The sequence below is a fragment of the Coccinella septempunctata genome, chromosome 4 (genome assembly GCF_907165205.1).
Source record: "Coccinella septempunctata chromosome 4, icCocSept1.1, whole genome shotgun sequence".
Lineage (NCBI taxonomy): Eukaryota > Metazoa > Arthropoda > Insecta > Coleoptera > Coccinellidae > Coccinella > Coccinella septempunctata.
Genome location: NC_058192.1, coordinates 2,646,182 through 2,663,601, shown reverse-complemented (window position 1 = coordinate 2,663,601; position 17,420 = coordinate 2,646,182). Strand labels below are relative to the sequence as shown.

At 37.2% G+C, this 17,420-nt stretch overlaps 1 protein-coding gene and 1 long non-coding RNA gene across 8 annotated transcripts in view; one reads left to right on the top strand and one right to left on the bottom strand.

Annotated features, from left to right (window-relative positions):
- Positions 1-17,420, top strand: part of LOC123312045 — a 153,993-nt gene that overhangs the window by 13,197 nt on the left and 123,376 nt on the right. The window lies entirely within an intron of this gene.
- Positions 375-15,043, bottom strand: LOC123312048. The gene is made up of 2 exons (XR_006537568.1): positions 14,714-15,043; positions 375-527 (listed from the first exon to the last, which is right to left on the bottom strand). It is a non-coding gene; the product is annotated as an uncharacterized LOC123312048 (long non-coding RNA).

Sequence of the window (17,420 nt, the reverse complement as noted above, 5' to 3'; positions counted from 1 at the left end):
TTCGAGAAAATATTTACGGCACAAGTCAGCACAAATGTAGCACAAATTTTTCCACTAATTTTTGAGAAGAAAAATCAAAAGTGCTGAGCTAACTTTTTTCTTCATTTTCGATTTTCCGGGAGATAAGAGGGAATTTCGCAAAAATTCGAACGGCACAACAATGTACATGCATAGCACAACCTGTTTCAGTCGTCAAAACTCATTTTTTCGATAAGTGCTGGGCTAGCCCATTCTATACATTTTGTGAAATATTTTGAGAACCGTGTGGAATAAAACAAAAATTTCAACGGCACAAATCAGCACAAACCTAGCACAATTCAGCACAAAATTTTTTTTCGAAAATCAAAAAGTGCTGGGCCAACTTCACACACATATATCTCTTACCTTCTTTATTACGACCTGCCACATATACTATACAGTTTCAATGTTTCATTCACATTCAAGTTCACACAATCTAATTGATTTCCTGGAAAAAATCCGACGGGTCAGAACAGTTGCAACCTGATTAGTCATCGCTACCACAGAACCTGCAATAGGTAAACGATATAATTAGCAGAAAAACTGGTACCAATTATAGTTACAATCAGATGAAGACAAACTGGGTCGTGGCCAGAACCGTAATAAGGTATTTCTGGCAATAAAAAAAACTATCTTCTGTGTATTTTATTTCTGTGAGGAATAAACTGGTAACCACGAGCTGAGGACAATCAGTTTCTGCAATCATTATATGAAATTTTCACCTGAAATGGAATATTGTTGACAAATATCAAATAGAGGAGTAGTAGGTACCTATATATGTGATTTTTTTCTAAAGATATAATATGAGCTGTTTGTACTTTGCCAATGAATGGAAAACTCTGTATAATTGATTATATTTCTGCAAAATTCAGGAAAACAGTTCTTGAAATGCAGACTTTCAGAGGGTCTAGCAATTTTTTTCGGCCAATCCCGAGTTTTTCAATCGAGAGAAGGATTGGTACAAAAGATCAACCAAAAATTCACCCAACTGCACTTCCGTCCAACTATGCCTCGGCAATTATGTTGGAATTGGATCATTCACCGAATGCAGCATGAAGCTTCCATTCTGTGAACTGAGCTTCTTCTCGAAAATGAAGGACTTTGCAAGAATGAACGTGGGCGAAAAATATAACCGAATTATTCGTTGATTTCTACCTTTTTCCACGATTCCTGACTCGCGCTTCTCCCAAGTTGATTTCCTTAAGAATATCCCCCCCCACCCAACCTTTCCTTTTCCCTGGAAATAGAATTGAATATTGGGAGATATAGTTTCCAGAGTCGTGTTTTGCATAAAAATGTCTACGTTTTCTTGTTTATGTTTACGTGTTTTCGATTCCCTTGGTCTTCGATATTGCTGATTCCTTCCAGTCTCACTCGGATCTGGTGCTGTTTGAGGAAACTTACAACGAGGAATTTTAATGAAATTGGGATAAGAAATTGAAGAAAGCGTAGATTTTTCGTTGATGTTTTTGTCCCCCGTTGGGAATTTATTAATCTCCATTGCGGCAAAACCGGATTGCAATTGGCTATTCCTTTGATTTCTCCCATATTTTGTTATCAGAGAAAACTATGATTGTGTTCTGTCTATTGCGATAAACAATCATGGAATTAAGTACCTACCTACTGAGGTATACGAGGATATATTGAGAAATTCTTAGTCTAACATAGAACCAAATAAAATTTCAACGTCAAAATATTTGATTACTCAACATATTCTCCTCTTAATTGGAGACATTTATTACAGCGAAACTGCAACGTCTCTAGACCTTTCAAAAAAAAATGTTTCTTCTTGCACTGCAAACCAGACCTCCACAGTTTTTACTACCTCTTCGTTTACGACCTTTTAAACTTTTTTTCAGTTGGGGATAGAGATGATAGTCGGATGGAGCCAAATCTTGTGAATAAGGGGGGTGTTCTAGTAATTCAAACCCTAAATCACGAATTTTTCGCATGGCAACATGAGATTTGTGTGAAAGGGCGTCGTTTCTCTTTAATTTTTTTCCGTAAAATAGTCAGTAATATCGAATAGTAATCTCCGGTTATTGTTCTACCCTTATCCAAATAATCAATCATGATTACTTCATGGCAATCCCAAAAGACTGAAGCAAGAACTTTTCCTGCAGATTTTTTGACACGAAACTTCTTAGGTCTTGGAGAACCAGAGTGTCGCCATTCCATCGATTATTGTTTTGTTTCTGGATCGTAGAAATGTACCCAAGTCTCATCCATAGTAACAATTTGGTTTAAGAAGTCTACATCGTTTTCAAATCGAGCACAGATCGAACGCGATGCTTCTACCCTTGCACTCTTTTGGTCAACATTCAAACATTTGGGGATCCATTTTGCAGCGATTTTTCTCATGTCCAAATTGACGTGAACTATATGATGAACGCGTTCGTATGAAATATTCAGTGCTTCAGATATCCGTTTTAGCCCAATTCGACGGTCTGATAAAATCATGTCATGAACTGCATCGATATTTTCGTGGTCTGACACAGAAACTGGCCTTCCCGATCGGTCATCATCTTCAATGGAAAATTTACCTCTTTTGAAGCTTGCAGTCCAATTTTTCACGGTCTCATACGAAGGACATTGATCACCGAGGGTACTAAGCATATCTTCGTAAATCTGCTCACCTCTTAACCCTTTGAATACAGGTACTTGAAGATGGCTCGATACTCCAATTTTTCGATTTTCACAATTTCGGTGGACATCTTCTTTTTTTTGATTCATTGCGTAATTCTGGTTTACTTTTTTGACTTCAATCTTCACACTGACACTTCTAATGAGTTATTGTTCGTTGCTATGGTAACGCAATATTTTTTTTATGCATGGAACTGATCTAGGCTAACTAGATATCAATACATCCTCGTATAGGTAGATCGTTATGAGTTCAAATTCAAGTAGGCAAGTAGGCTATAGAATTTTCAACCGTTGAAATGGGCTAGCCCATTTGACGGAGGGCTGAATTCAAAATGAACCGTTAATTGCGTTTCAGAGCAACCTTTTCGGCCTAACTAGTTTCATCGAACCGAAAAACGCTATTCGCAATGTCTCCGTCCGTTTTGTCATTGCCAGTAAGACAAGGTCAGCCAAATTATCGTGTCGTGGGCGAAGTCCCGATAATTATCTGCCGTATAGACGAGAGGCAGGGTTCCCGCCGTTTCTTGGAAAAGTCACCAGACTGAAACCGCCGTTTTTCGTCAAGAAATCGACGGGAGAGGCGACTTCTTATTTTTCACGCAGTTGGCACCACTGGCGGGCAAAAAATTGGGGCAGGGGGAATCATCGAGCAACATTTTCGCTTCGGGTAATTCCGATACGTCTCGCGTCGCGGGAAATCGAATCATCTGGATCGGTTTTTCCGGGGAAATCTTCCAAAAGATGAGTTGGTGGAAAAGCGCTAACGAAACTAGGAGGCCTAGATATTTTAGGGTTCATTTGAATATTTCCATCATTTCGGATTATTCTAAGCAACGTTTCGCCAATAAGTCGCCAGCCGTCTTCAGGGAATAACTGACAAATTTTCCTCAGACTAAGACTCGCCGAAACGTTGGATGAAATAATCTCAAATGATGGAAATACACTGCGTAAAAAAATTAACGCACATTATGGAAATCTCAAATTTATTCTACAACTGAAGGTGTTCTCAATGATAATAATTATTTTTATCAGAATTGTGCATGCATATGTTATCCACTCTCAACTGTTTTCTTCAATACAGATGGTTTTTCTCAGCAGGAATAAAAAAAGATGATATTATCAGATTTTGAATGTATTGGCTCCATTCTAAAATCAGTTGTTCTCGATCAATTCTAGTGATCAATAGTTTTTCTTTCGTTTGGTTTTCTGCACTCGATCACTATGCAACGCGAAACACGCAATTTGACCCAAGAGGAATGTGCCCAAGCGGTAGTTTTGCGAGGAGAAGGGTGGACATACACAAGAATTGCAGAAAAGTTTGGAGTTTCCCATACAAGTGTGTCCAGAATGTTGCAGCGATTCAGGGAGACTGCTATGAATGTCCGAAGACCAGGACAGGGTAGACCACGGGTAACAATTGCCATTCAAGAACGTTACTTGAGAGTTTCTTCGTTGAGACAACGGTTTGCAACCGCTCGCCTCCTCCAAATTCAGCTTGAGCAAACTCATGAGGTGCAAATTAGCACTCAGACAATAAGAAATCGCCTCAGAGAATATGATTTAAGCCCTCGTGTCGCGGCAAGAGGCCCAGCTCTTACCCCCAGCCCATCGAAGGGCGCGTTTGGATTTTGCGAGGGAGCATATCCATTGGGAAGAGGCCGATTGGGAAAGAGTTCTTTTCACAGATGAGTCTAGATTCTGCCTCTACCATTGTGATCGACGTTCCCTTGTATACAGACGTCCACATGAAAGATATGCTCAGTGCAATTTCCTGAATACTACAGGTTTCGGGGGAGGATCGATTATGGTATGGGGTGGAATATCTTTGACTGCTCGCACAGACCTAGTGGTCGTTGATAATGAAGCTATGAATGCTGATTAGTATATAAGGAACATTCTTGAAGAGCATGTAGTGTCATTTGCCCCATACATTGGTGAAAATTTCATTTTTATGGACGATAATGCCAGACCGCATCGTGCGCGCATCGTTCAGTTGTACCTTGAAGAGGTTGAAGTCTCTCGAATGGAATGGCCAGCGAGAAGTCCAGATCTCAATCCGCTTGAGCAGGTCTGGGACAACCTCAATAGAAGGCTGAGAAGTTCAGTAAATCATCCAGCTACTCTTAATGACTTAGGAATCCAACTCGGAGAAATCTGGGAAGGATTAGATCAGAACATTTTAAGATCACTCATTTTGAGTATGAACCGTCGTTGCCGAGCTGTAATTAACGCAAGGGGTGGTAATACCAAGTATTAAATCACTTATCAGCATTTCAGTATTTTGAAAATTATTCATTTCTCTTCTTTCACATAAGATTCGGTGAAATCCTGAATTTTTCTTCCATTTAATGTGTCTTGTTTCGTTCAAAACCTTCCCGAGAGAACATAAAAAATAAGTTATAAAGTCAATGTAGAGTTTACTTTCATTAAAATTGAGATTTTCAGAATGTGCGTTAATTTTTTTGCGCAGTGTAGTCCAGTAACTCCTAAAAATTGCCATTTCTACATTTATTCACTTTATTTCACACGAGTTTGCTGTCGCAATCTTGCGTTTTTGGCTTTCAGAATATCCCGTCAAACTTTCCCATTTCTCTGATGTGAAGTGAGAATGAATATAATGAACAAAATCGACATAACATCAAGTTATGACACAGACAAGCTCTACTTTAACGAAACAGACAGTTGGTGAAGGGATTATTACTTAGCTGCTCTCCTGTATGTTGATTCACCTTTGAAAGGGGATATTATTTGTAACATTCCATTCAAGTCATCAATCTACATGGTTAACAGACTGTAAACTTGTATTTATGGGATTTCAGCTCTCAAAGTACACTTTTCAGTGCTCGAGATGTTTGTAATCAAATTATGGGGGAAGTACCTAATATTTGTAATGCGATACGTTCTCTGTTGGAGTCTTGAGTTTTATGCTTAGTTATTGCAACGTGTGGGTTTGAACATATTCCTTCGAAGTTAATTTATTTCGTGAATGGATATTTGTTGTGCGTTATGAACAACTCAAAACCAATTACTAATTTTGCCCAATGGAAATTATAGGGCATATAAAATGATGGAAATCATTTGAAAATTTCTATCAATGTAACCAGTTGTGTAAGTCAATATTTGAATATTCATTATTACTTTATAATCGCAATATATAATTTACAACTACTATTTGAGGATAACCCTACAGAATATCAATTTATTTCTATATCAAGTTATAAATCGTACCATAAAATTGATGTTCCTCAACCTCATTATATAAAATTGAAAAATCTGTTGGTATCATGAAAATTATGGAAATTATAGGGTCAATAACAAAAGCAATTCCTCACGATCCTTTTCCTAAAATTATAATTGGGAATAATAATATATAATATTAACTGCTAGATGTACCATAGAGGACCTTGTGGCAGCGAAGCCGAACGCAATTGACGTCGCCCGATTCTGGGCAAAAAATGTTTAGCCCTACTATACTTTATTACTGTACTTATTATATGACTATGCTTATTATGTTACAATACTTATTATATATGATGCTTCTGACACGAATAAATAAATAAATATTAACTGTGTATCAAAAATTGGTAATGATGAAAACGTTGTTTGAATACCTACTACATTTCTAACCAAACACGAAACATCATTAAAGTTCACTTTCTCAGTAATGATACTGTTTGATCTTGAATTGTAGCGTGAAAAATTCAGACCTTGAAATTTCGTGAATGCTATTTGAAATACTCGAGGAGAAGCTATTTCATTTCAGCCAATGTTAACTGTTTTACGAGCAATATTTTGTTGGAGGCTTCATTTTCGTAATCTTTGAAATGAGAACCAATATTTACATCACATACGACTATCAAAAATGTGAAAATATGAGTGTGACGATTCTAGCGAAAAGATTCAAATGAATTCAAGTGCTTCAATCCAAACTTTTCTGTTTCTGATTGATGTGAAATTCACCACAACCCTTTGATCATCGGTTTTACTGGCAAAGAACGAGTTGCGTAATTAAAATTTCCATATTTCGTTAACAATCTCAAAGCGAGCCAGAAAAACCGGAGTGGAATTCAACAGCAGGAGGATTTCCTTGTTTTCAACGCAGTTTTTAGGAGATGGATCTTGAAGGGTTTGTCTTTCGTAATAGGAATGAGATATTCAATCAGATATCACATATTTTGAGAGGATGTCCTTCTGAACATCTTTCACAATCTACTGGGTGACCCAGGAAATCATAACTTTGTTTATATTCAAGCTACCGACTCGATTTTTTTTTAAAACAATAGGTCCGGAAATAACCATCAATCTACGAAATTCTATTGCCTACTTGACCATTTCTTCAAAATTCTGATCATATTGAAGCAGAAAATATCGATATACCTTTGCACACAGAAAAAGACCGTTTCAATTTTGAGGGAAAAATTATGGCATCTATGATCCGTATCGGGTAGAGGCACATCACCGTCTCAATTTATTTTATATTCCCGAAAATCGCCGACTTACTGATAGCACTTCCAGCAACCCTCATTTTGCCTGAAAAACGATCTGAAAGCCGTTCATAAAGAATGATATTTCCCTTAGACATTCCTTTCAACTATCGAAAATACTTTCAGCTACTTCAAAGGATCCACGTTCCTAGATTTCTTGAGGAAAACTGAAAATGGCAGAATTCAACAGTTACCGAATTTATGATCCATAGAAGTTTCCGCTTTGAAGATTCCTACATCACAATACACTTTCAGTTATGGCAAATGCGAGTCATATGAATTCGTTTCGATATCGGAGGGAAATATTATGTTCGTTTTTAGATATTTTTCCAACCTGGGCCTTCTTTTTATGAGGAAAATTCGTAGTCGAATTGTGAGTCTATTCTAGGGATTCATAGAATCATTCGAATTACTTCTCCAGCAAAAGCATTTTTCAGTAAAATCACACTACCATAGGACGTGAAGATAATGTGTACAAAAAATGAACACTATCTGTTTCACGAGAAATAGTCCTTTGGAATTAGAACAATTGATAAACTACAGCAACATTAGGATAATACATAGAGTCATTCGGGGCAACTGTGCGCACTTTTGCCTTTCAAGCCATACGCTGTTTCAAATGTTGAAGCTAGGAAAATTAAAACATATTCATAAGATAGAGAATTTCCTAATGTATAAGAAAACATCAAAAAGCAAACAAACACAAACGTTTTCTTTCCGCAAAAAAGAATTTAATAGAGAAAGTCGGAGTGCGTTCACATGCCCCGTATTGCGGGTAAGTGTGCACACCCTCACGGGGTAAGTGAACGCAGTGCTTAGTGAATCACACAATCAAAACAAATTACAAAATAATGTCATCAAAATGTTACAATATTAGAGAAATGCTGTTTATTGTCAATACAGAAGCGCCTTTTTACAAGCAGTGCATTATTGTTCGTGCCACAATTCTTGGTGAACACAACACTTGATACATTCCCCTGTTGGTGGCTCTTCATATTTTTCTGAACAAATAGAACAATATTGATCGGGTCTTAACCAAGAAAATCAACAATGTCATAATTTATTCCTCACTGAACTAATGGCCATATAATGAATATATGCGCTCACTTACCCGCGCACACTTTCCCCAGTAAGCCAAAATTTGAATTGACATTCTTATGAAGTTGAGCATCTAAGAGAACCTAAAATTTTTTATTATATATTTAGATTAATATGCCCATAAACGAATAAAATATTGTTTAACACTGAGGGACTCGGAACTTGGACCTGGCAGAGTTTGCAGAGATGCTAAAAATTAACAAGAAAACTAGTGAATTTGATTGATTGCAAATAAAAGTTAACGAAACGTCGCACGGCGTACTCCTATGAAAAACCAATTTGGCGATTCTGCGCCCTTGCTTCACCCAAATGAACCCCTCTTTCATACATTGCATAGTGGAGATATACGCACTGCGCACACTTACCCACTGCGCTCAGTTACCCCGAATGACTCTACAAGTTATACGATAAATATTGTACCAAATTAACTGTGCAACCAACTCCTAGTCGCTGTTAAACTTGAGAGTGAACACCCTGTATATCTACTTCAAATTCATGCAGTAGGTATTATAGATTGAATCAGCCAATCCTTTTAATGATAATCATATCTAATCGCTTTCTCCTTCCTCCTCGATTATAATGGAACTAAAGACCAAATAATTTTTTACGATCTATCCTTCAACATCGCACGATAAGTTACCAACAATGGATTCCTTGATAAGGAGTCGAAATTCGATAATTAATCGAGAGTATACCAAGAATTCAACGGGTCATTGAGTGCACTTGAGAGCTGCCTGGGCGGCATACAAAAAGGACGGAGTTTTAGTCCGCAACATTTGATGTTCATTTTCGGCAATCATAAAAATTTAACGATAACCACTCGCAGGCTATAAATTCTGATTTACACCTCCCGCTAGCCCGTTTCAGAGGACGAAATGAAGATTTGCCGCATCAGGGACGTAGCTGGTTGGAGGTAGATAAGGGAAAAGAGTGTTGATCCAGTTTTTCATTATTTTTATACTTCTCCAGAATGATCTCACACAATCAAGTGTCCCTAAAACAAATGCACTGTAATCTCTTCGTTTCAGTTTTATTATTGGCGCTTCTATGCCTACACATATAATTAAAAAAAAGACACAGAAAGGTAAAGAGTGCATAGTGATTTATTTCCCAAAATACTGATCCTACAAAAAATCTAATTGCATATTCGAATTTTTTTTATTTTTCGCATTAGAAACGACCAGGGTCATTTTTTTGACTAATTCGAGGTCGTAGATAACGAATGAGCAATGAGATTTTTCCTAGGATTAGTATTTTAGGAAATAAATGATTTTTAGTGAAAAATTTTGAAAAAATTGGTCAATTTTGAGGAGCTGTAGCAGCCAGAACAGAGGCAATTGACACATGCTGATTTTTTCGGTGATAGACTGATCCTTCGCGAATGAAAACAAACATTTTTTTTCTCCTACCGCGAACAGTTTAGATTCTATGATTTTTTCCGCGAAGGTCCAAAATTTCGAGTTTTCCATCGACTATAACTTGAAAACTAATCTTTTCAGCAAAATTCTGTTTGTAAATTCGTGATCTACCCCCTCGATTTAGTGAATACAACAGTTTTCGTGGAAATCGGGAAGATCGAAAATTTTTCGAATTTTCCATACATATGCATGGAAAAATTTGCGATTTTTGGAAAAATATTTTTTGTCTCCGATCGAAACCAAATTCATACTGTACACTAATTCGAGGGCGTAGAACACAAATATACAAACAGATATTTTTTGAAAAATTTACTTTTCAAGTTATGACCGATGAAAAATTGGAAAATTTTGACCTTCGCGGAAAAAATCATAAAAATTAAACTGATCGCGGTAGATGACTGAAAATTTAAATTTTTCATTTGCAAAAGATACATCTATCACAAAAAAAATCAGCATATGTCTAGTTCTCTTTTTCTGGCTGTTACAGCTCCTCAAAGTGGACCAATTTTTTTGGAATTTTCCACTAAAAGTGATTTATCCCCTAAAATACTGATACTACAAAAAATCTAATTGCATATTCGTAATCTACGATCTCGAATTAGTCAACGAAATGATCCGGGTCGATATATTTTGTACTATTTAACGTGTGTGTGTGTGTGTAATACACTAACATACGCCTCCCACATAGCAATATACAGAACAATAACAAGTGCTAAAAGTTTTCTCTCGAATACCCACAATTGTAGTGTAGATGACGGTGACTAGATGCTGAGATCGAATAATTTCCCATTTCATCCAACCCTTCGGATAATGGAACTAGGTGTACACGATACAGAACTCATTAAATTCGTCTCCAGATAGTCTCAAACTTTCCCGAATGCCGAGTTCATCGTCGAAAACACCATTTCTTTATCAACTAATAAAGACATTGATATTGATTTAGTGTCGGAATAAAATCTTTTTTGTACGTCAACGGACAAAGTTTTAATGAGACAACGCTCGTAACAAAGTTCCGTCCGGTAAACAGAGCTTTTCAATTTTCCAGAAGATGAAACTCTATTCCCTACTTTCTGTTCTGTTTGCATAATGACACTTCGAGAATTTGGTTACTCCGGATTGGACCGTGGATTCTCCCATTCGGGATTCAAGGCATGCTTCTGACAACTGGAGAAAAGGCAAATTTATTTTCACCGTATCGGGTGTATTCGCTCTGAGAATTGGCATGGAGCAATTAAAGCTTGATGAATGAAAATAATTGGTTGGAATACTTAAGCTGTAGTTCTCAGATTTATTACTATACTCCATTCACTTTTATTTTAGCAGTCGGTTGGCCATGGAAATTTGATACATTTCACTCTGTATAGTACGAAAATGTGGGGTTATGAAGCTTGTCAAAACATTTTTGGGTTTTAAATCAACGCTATGTTGCCCGTTCTACGTAAAAGTTTTTGTTATTATGTATTTTATCACAATGTCGAATCTCTTCGGAAAATATGTGACGAACATAATTGAAGTTTATACAAACTGATTGAAGGCGTACCGAATCTAGTTATTTGCATGGAAAATACAAGAGATCAGTATAATATCATAATATGCACTAGCTTGAGGAGAGTTAATGTTCGTTATCTTCTATGGCTTAAGTTTGAATACGTTACATCAGTTGTAGATTCCAAAAATATTAACCCGAAGATGAAATGCATATGATGCAGTGGTTAGGAATGGGTATCTCTCGAAGGAATTAACAGATAATTACAAGAATGTTAAATTCTTCAACAAAAATCATCTTGCATCAATATAAGTAAAAGGAATTATAGGAAGTTTCAAGTCAAGAAGAACTTCACCTTTGAACAAAAATTTCTCATGAATAAACAATTAACAGGACAACTGGCGCGTATTTGTGGCTGTTCATCTCAATACATTGATATAATAATAATAATTAGGTGTTTATTGGTATCTTAAGACATATACAATGTATAGGGCAAGTCAAATGAAAAATAGAAAAATCAATTTTCAGGAACTTATTCTACGATGACATTCATCAAAAATCCTGTAGTAAACTTTTCGCATTATTTCCCTCAAACATTAAATTCTCAAATGCCACCACTTTTTTGGGTCTCCCAATAGAAGGAAATTCTTTGTCATCCTCTTCATTCACAATCTTTCTGATTGTGGAAATATTCAGCTGAAATATAAGGCGTTTAGATTCAGATGAAACATTATATAAATTCTCTTACATTGAATATGTTCCCTACCGTCTGACGTATTGTGGATTTTAGAATATCAGGGTATAACTATTTGAATGAGCGGACCTGAATTCTAAATAGCACTTCCTGAAACCCTGTCTCCTTTTTCAATCACTTCCGGAATTTTCGTAATAAAAATTGATATTAGTTGTGGCAACGGCGTTATGACATTAACGACATTTCATGAATGCCAACCTTACTCATGGCCTACCGACTGCTAAAATAAATGTGAATGCAGTATAGAAGAGTTGCTTCTTCGGAATGTGCATCACTTTTCGACCTTTGATAATTTTTCTGGAAGATACACTGGAAAGGTGACCTTCGGAAAATTCCCTAGAAGATGGGTTCAGTTAAAACTTCCTCAAGACCAGTGGCATATAGGCTGAGGATAAGACCTTACATCTGGGGGTTTAAATCCAACATCATCAAAGTAATCTCGAAGTTCTAGCTTGTCGAATTTGGGCAATTTTTCAGGTGTCCCACTTCATTTGCTGCTCAGTTTATATTCCTCCAGAAAGATTCTGATGGTGTTGAATCTGGAGATCTTTAGGGTCCTTTACCATAGTCTAGACTCAACTTTCAAACTCCCAAGCCGAAGATTTACAGTTGACCCATGGGTACGTTTCCCCTGCATTAATTTCGGCCAAGTCAAATGCTCGGTGATTGATTGGTTTGCGTAGGCATCGAATAATAGTGCATCGCGTGATATCTGAAGGTTCCCGAGCTGCTGTCACAGGAAACACATTTCATTGAGGTCTGTCAGCTCGACCACGATCGACTAGGTGAAATCCCGTGCGCCGCTAGCTAGGGGCAAATTCAGGGTAATTTGGGGCGTTGAAAATTCATGGAAATGACGATAACTGATCGAGTGTAATGACTGGGGAAATCTCGATTCCGGATTCGCGTAGTTCAGGTGAAGAAACGGATTATTGGGAAGATTGATGGACTAGTAGCCATTTTCTGTTAAGTTGGCAGCGGAAAATAAAGCATTTTCCAACAGTAACTATACTCCATTCATATTTATTTTAGCAGTCGGTTGGCCATGAAATAATTTTATCAAGTTTTTGTTACTAGAACGGAGTAAGGTTGGCACTCATGAAATGTCGTTAATGTCATAACGCCGTTGCCACAACTAATATCAATTTTTATTACGAAAATGCCGAAAGTGTTTGAAAAAAAGGGACAGGGTTTCAGGAGGTGCTATTTAGAATTCAGGTCTGCTCATTCAAATAGTTATACCCTGATATTCTAAAATCCACAATACGTCAGACGGTAGCGAACATATTCAATGTAAGAGAATGTATATAACGTTTTATCTGAATCTAAACGACATATATTTCAGCTGAATATTTCCACAATCAGAAACATTGTGAATGAAGAAGATGACAAAGACTTTCCTACTATTTGGAGACCCAAAAAAGTGGTGGCATTTGAGAATTTTATGTTTGAGTGAATAATGCGAAAAGTTTACTACAGGATTTTCGATTAATGTCATCGTTGAATAAGTTCCCGTTAATTGATTTTTCTATTTTTCATTTGTCTTGTCATATACATTGTGAATGTCTCAAGGTACCAATAAATTATTATTATTATTATATCAATGTATTAAGATGAACAGCCACAAATACGCACCAGTTGTCCTGTTAATTGTTTATTCATGTGGGTGGAATTTTTGTTCAAAGGTGAAGTTCATCTTGACCTGAAACTTCCTTTAATTCCTTTTACTTATACTGATGCAAGATGATTTTTGTTGAATAATTCAACATTCTTTTAGCTATCTGTTAATTCCTTCGAGAGATGTCCATTCCCAACCACTGCATCACATGCATTTCATCTTCGGGTTAATATTTTCGAAATCTACAACTGATGTAACGTATTCAAACTTTAGCCAAAGAAGATAACGAACATTAACTCTCCTCAAGCTAGTGCATAATATGATATTATACTGATCTCTTGTATTTTCCATGCAAATAACTGGATTTGGTATGCCTTAAATCGGTTTGTATAAACTTCAATTATGTTCATCACATATTTTCCGAAGAGATTCGACATTGTGATAAAATACGTAATAACAGAAACTTTTACGAAGAACGGGCAACATAGCGTTGATTCAAAACCCAAAAATGTTTTGACAAGCCTCATAACCCCACATTTTCGTACTATACAGAGTGAAATTTGTCAAATTTAAATGGCCAACCGAGTGCCAAAATAAAAGTAAATGGAGTATAGATTATTGAATACAGTCTTCGATGAAACGGTGTTAAATGCGAATCAATCAGGCTTACACGTCGAAGCCGGCGCGCGGTAGCTCAGGTCCACTTAAATTCCGAATTTGGGCCATGCATGTTTAATAGATCGCTTCGGGGAAGGTCCGTTATTTATGAAAATTTAATGCCCTCATATGTAAAGAGCTCATCCCGTAATACACTGGATCGGACCCTCGGATTTACCACCCCCTCCCTCTCTACCCCGTACGGGCAATCGGAAGGCCAGCCAGGGCTCCGCAATTCTGGTCGAGTTAATCTCTTTACCTGGGCATCTCCCGAATCTGCCACAATTGAATGTGGAAAAACCACAAACGTTTCCAGATTCCCTTCTATCTGGGACGGCCAGGCTTGCCGCATTTATTGTCTACCGATTGCTGCCGGCTTTTGTGTAAGCGAATTATGAAGTCCCGGAAAAAAAAACACATTGTGGAATGTCTATGGTTGGTCTGGACCTGGATTCGAGGGGAGGTGAGGACAAATCCCACACGCACGTTTCCTCAACGAAAGGATTGAATGTCTATATTAATAAAATACTTTTAGACTTATACTTTCTTGCCATTTCTCAGAATATCAGCATCGATTTTGATGCCCTTTTTCATGCAGCAACTGGCAGCTTCGACAGACCTTTCTATTGAGTCATGATTTTCCAATTCAGCAGGGTTAATACCAGTTTTCTCTCCCTCCAACTGTATATGTAGATATTTATGTGCTTGGAAGAAAACCTAAGAAGCCAAAACATTCAAAGATCATTTATCTGTTGTGGAGCCCAACAGGGGATAAGCTTGCAAAATTGTTAAAAGGCTTCGAATGTGAAGCATTGCTTAAGTTTAAGTGCCTACCCCAAACATGAGGAGTTGCTTCTTCGGAATGTATATCACTTTCCGATCTGTGATGATTCTTCTGGAAGATAATCCACTCTGAATGTGACCTTCGAAAAATTCCTAAAAATATGGGGTCAGTTAAAAATTCGTCAAGATTGAACGGTTGCTTCGAGATCGCTGTGGTTCTCAGATTTATTACTGAAAGAGTTGCTCTTTGGGAATATGGATCACATCGGGATCTACTATGATTTTTCTGGGAGATAATCTACTCGAAAGTTGACCCTCGAAAATCCCCAAAAATGATGGAGTCACTTGAAAATTCGTCAAGATCGAACGGTTGCACCGAGATCGATGAAATCTTGAGATTTATTACTAGAAGTTGCTCTTTCAGAATATGGATCATATTTGGATCTACCATGATTTTTCTGGGAGATAATCGACTCGAAAGTTGATCGAACGGTTGCACTGAGATCCAAGAAATTTGGAATCACCTATAATGGGTAGCAGTACAATTAAACCACCCTTAAATCTACAATCTACCCTTTATATCTAACCAGTCCAAAGGCTCAAAAGTGTAAGAAGAATCTCCACAAACGGCCTCCCATCGTGGAATTCAACGTTGAATTCACCCAAAAAATGTTCTGCTCTACTCTCTGTTAGGGCCCCCAAACTCTGTATGCCCAAGGGCCCTTTCACGGCCAAAGACGGCACTGCGCGAAACGCCAAATTCCCCCCGTTCCATCCCAGTGGCAACAGCTCCTTTCAGCAAATCAGATCCGGATAAATTATATCTCGGATGTGTGTGTGTTGAACTCTTGAAACAAGAATGTTTGCGCCTCCTCAACTCTTCAATTTCGGATGGCACTTCGAGAGCATATCCGGGCCTCGATGTGGTCCGTTAAGGCTCGAAACGGTCCAAGTTTCCCGTGAATCGTAATTAAATACTCCGGGGGTGGTAGTTCCACTCGGGAATAGCTTTTAATTAAGTTTCGGAATTATCTAAATACACATCATTGCCGGGGTTTTGGCCTAGAGACACTTGAACGTTCGGTGTGTTTGACGTAGTCGCGTTTAAGCGATGTCGGCCTCGAATTTTCAGTCGTAAAACTGGGATTTCCGTTTGCCATGTAAATATAAGGGTCATGTCGAGAAAAAATGGAAATGTGGGATACTTAGAGCTCATGTTAATAATTTCCATATCCTTGAAATATAACAGAAATAAAACAGAGGTCTATATGTACTTTTTCATTGCCTTCTCTAACCCATAGAATTTTTTCTCTTTATTAGTCTTTGTTTATTTCATTTTAGTTTTCTGGTATGTGAGAAACAATTAAAATCTGAAGTAGTATAGCAATTTTGACAGAATTTATGTTTAATTGGAGGTTAAACAAGTTAAATGTAAAACCATATCAATGACTATCAGTAGAAATTCTAAACGGATTGAAATACAGCATTCAGCAATCAAAGTCCTTCTGAAACCTAACGTAGGTTATCTATGACCTAACGTCAATCACTAATGTGGAACATGTCAATCGATCGACCTATGGTGATGCTTGCAATCTCTCATAAAAGCCTTTCAAGATACCATAGATAAACTGAAGTACCTAACCATAAATGAGAGCTCATGTTGATAATTCCCATATCCTTGAAATCATAGACATAGAGACATGGACTGAGCAATGTCAGCATGAAATTGGCTTTTTTTATAGAAAGAGAGAAATGATGGTCGGGCATTTACCTTCTCTTTTTCGTTCACATAGAGGTGAGTGTGGACCAATCAATATTCTAGAAAGAGACAACTGCATTCCCCACGTGCGTTTCTCTCTGTCACTTTTTTTGACCGTATTTCATGCATAGATAGAAAGGGAAGGTGCAGTCCATGTCTATATGTCTATGCTTGAAATATAGCAGCATAAAACAGAGGTATATATACCATAGAATTTCTTCTCAACTTACATAGTTACATAGACTGACTTTATTAGTCTATGTCAATATAATTTAAGTTTTCTGGTGTCTAAGAAAGAATTAAAATCTGAAGTAGTAAAGCAATTATGAATTTATGTTTAATTGGAGGTTTAACAAACGTAAAACCATATCAATGACTATCAGTGGAAAAAGTACTATGAAATTCTGAACGGATTGTAATACAGCATTCAGACATTAAAGTCCTTTTGAAACCTAACGTCAATCACTAATGTGGATCACGTCAATCGATCGACCTATGGTGATGCTTGCAATCTCTCATAAAAGCTTTTCAAGATACCATAGATAAACTGAGGTACCTAACCATAAATCTAGATTAAAATTTTCATCAAATTCAACGATTGACTTCGTCTGTAATCCAATCGACGATCACTGAACTGAAATCGAGGTAATGAACCTAGTTAGTGGATAAATTATGCATTCATCAATTCCATTATGAACTGCG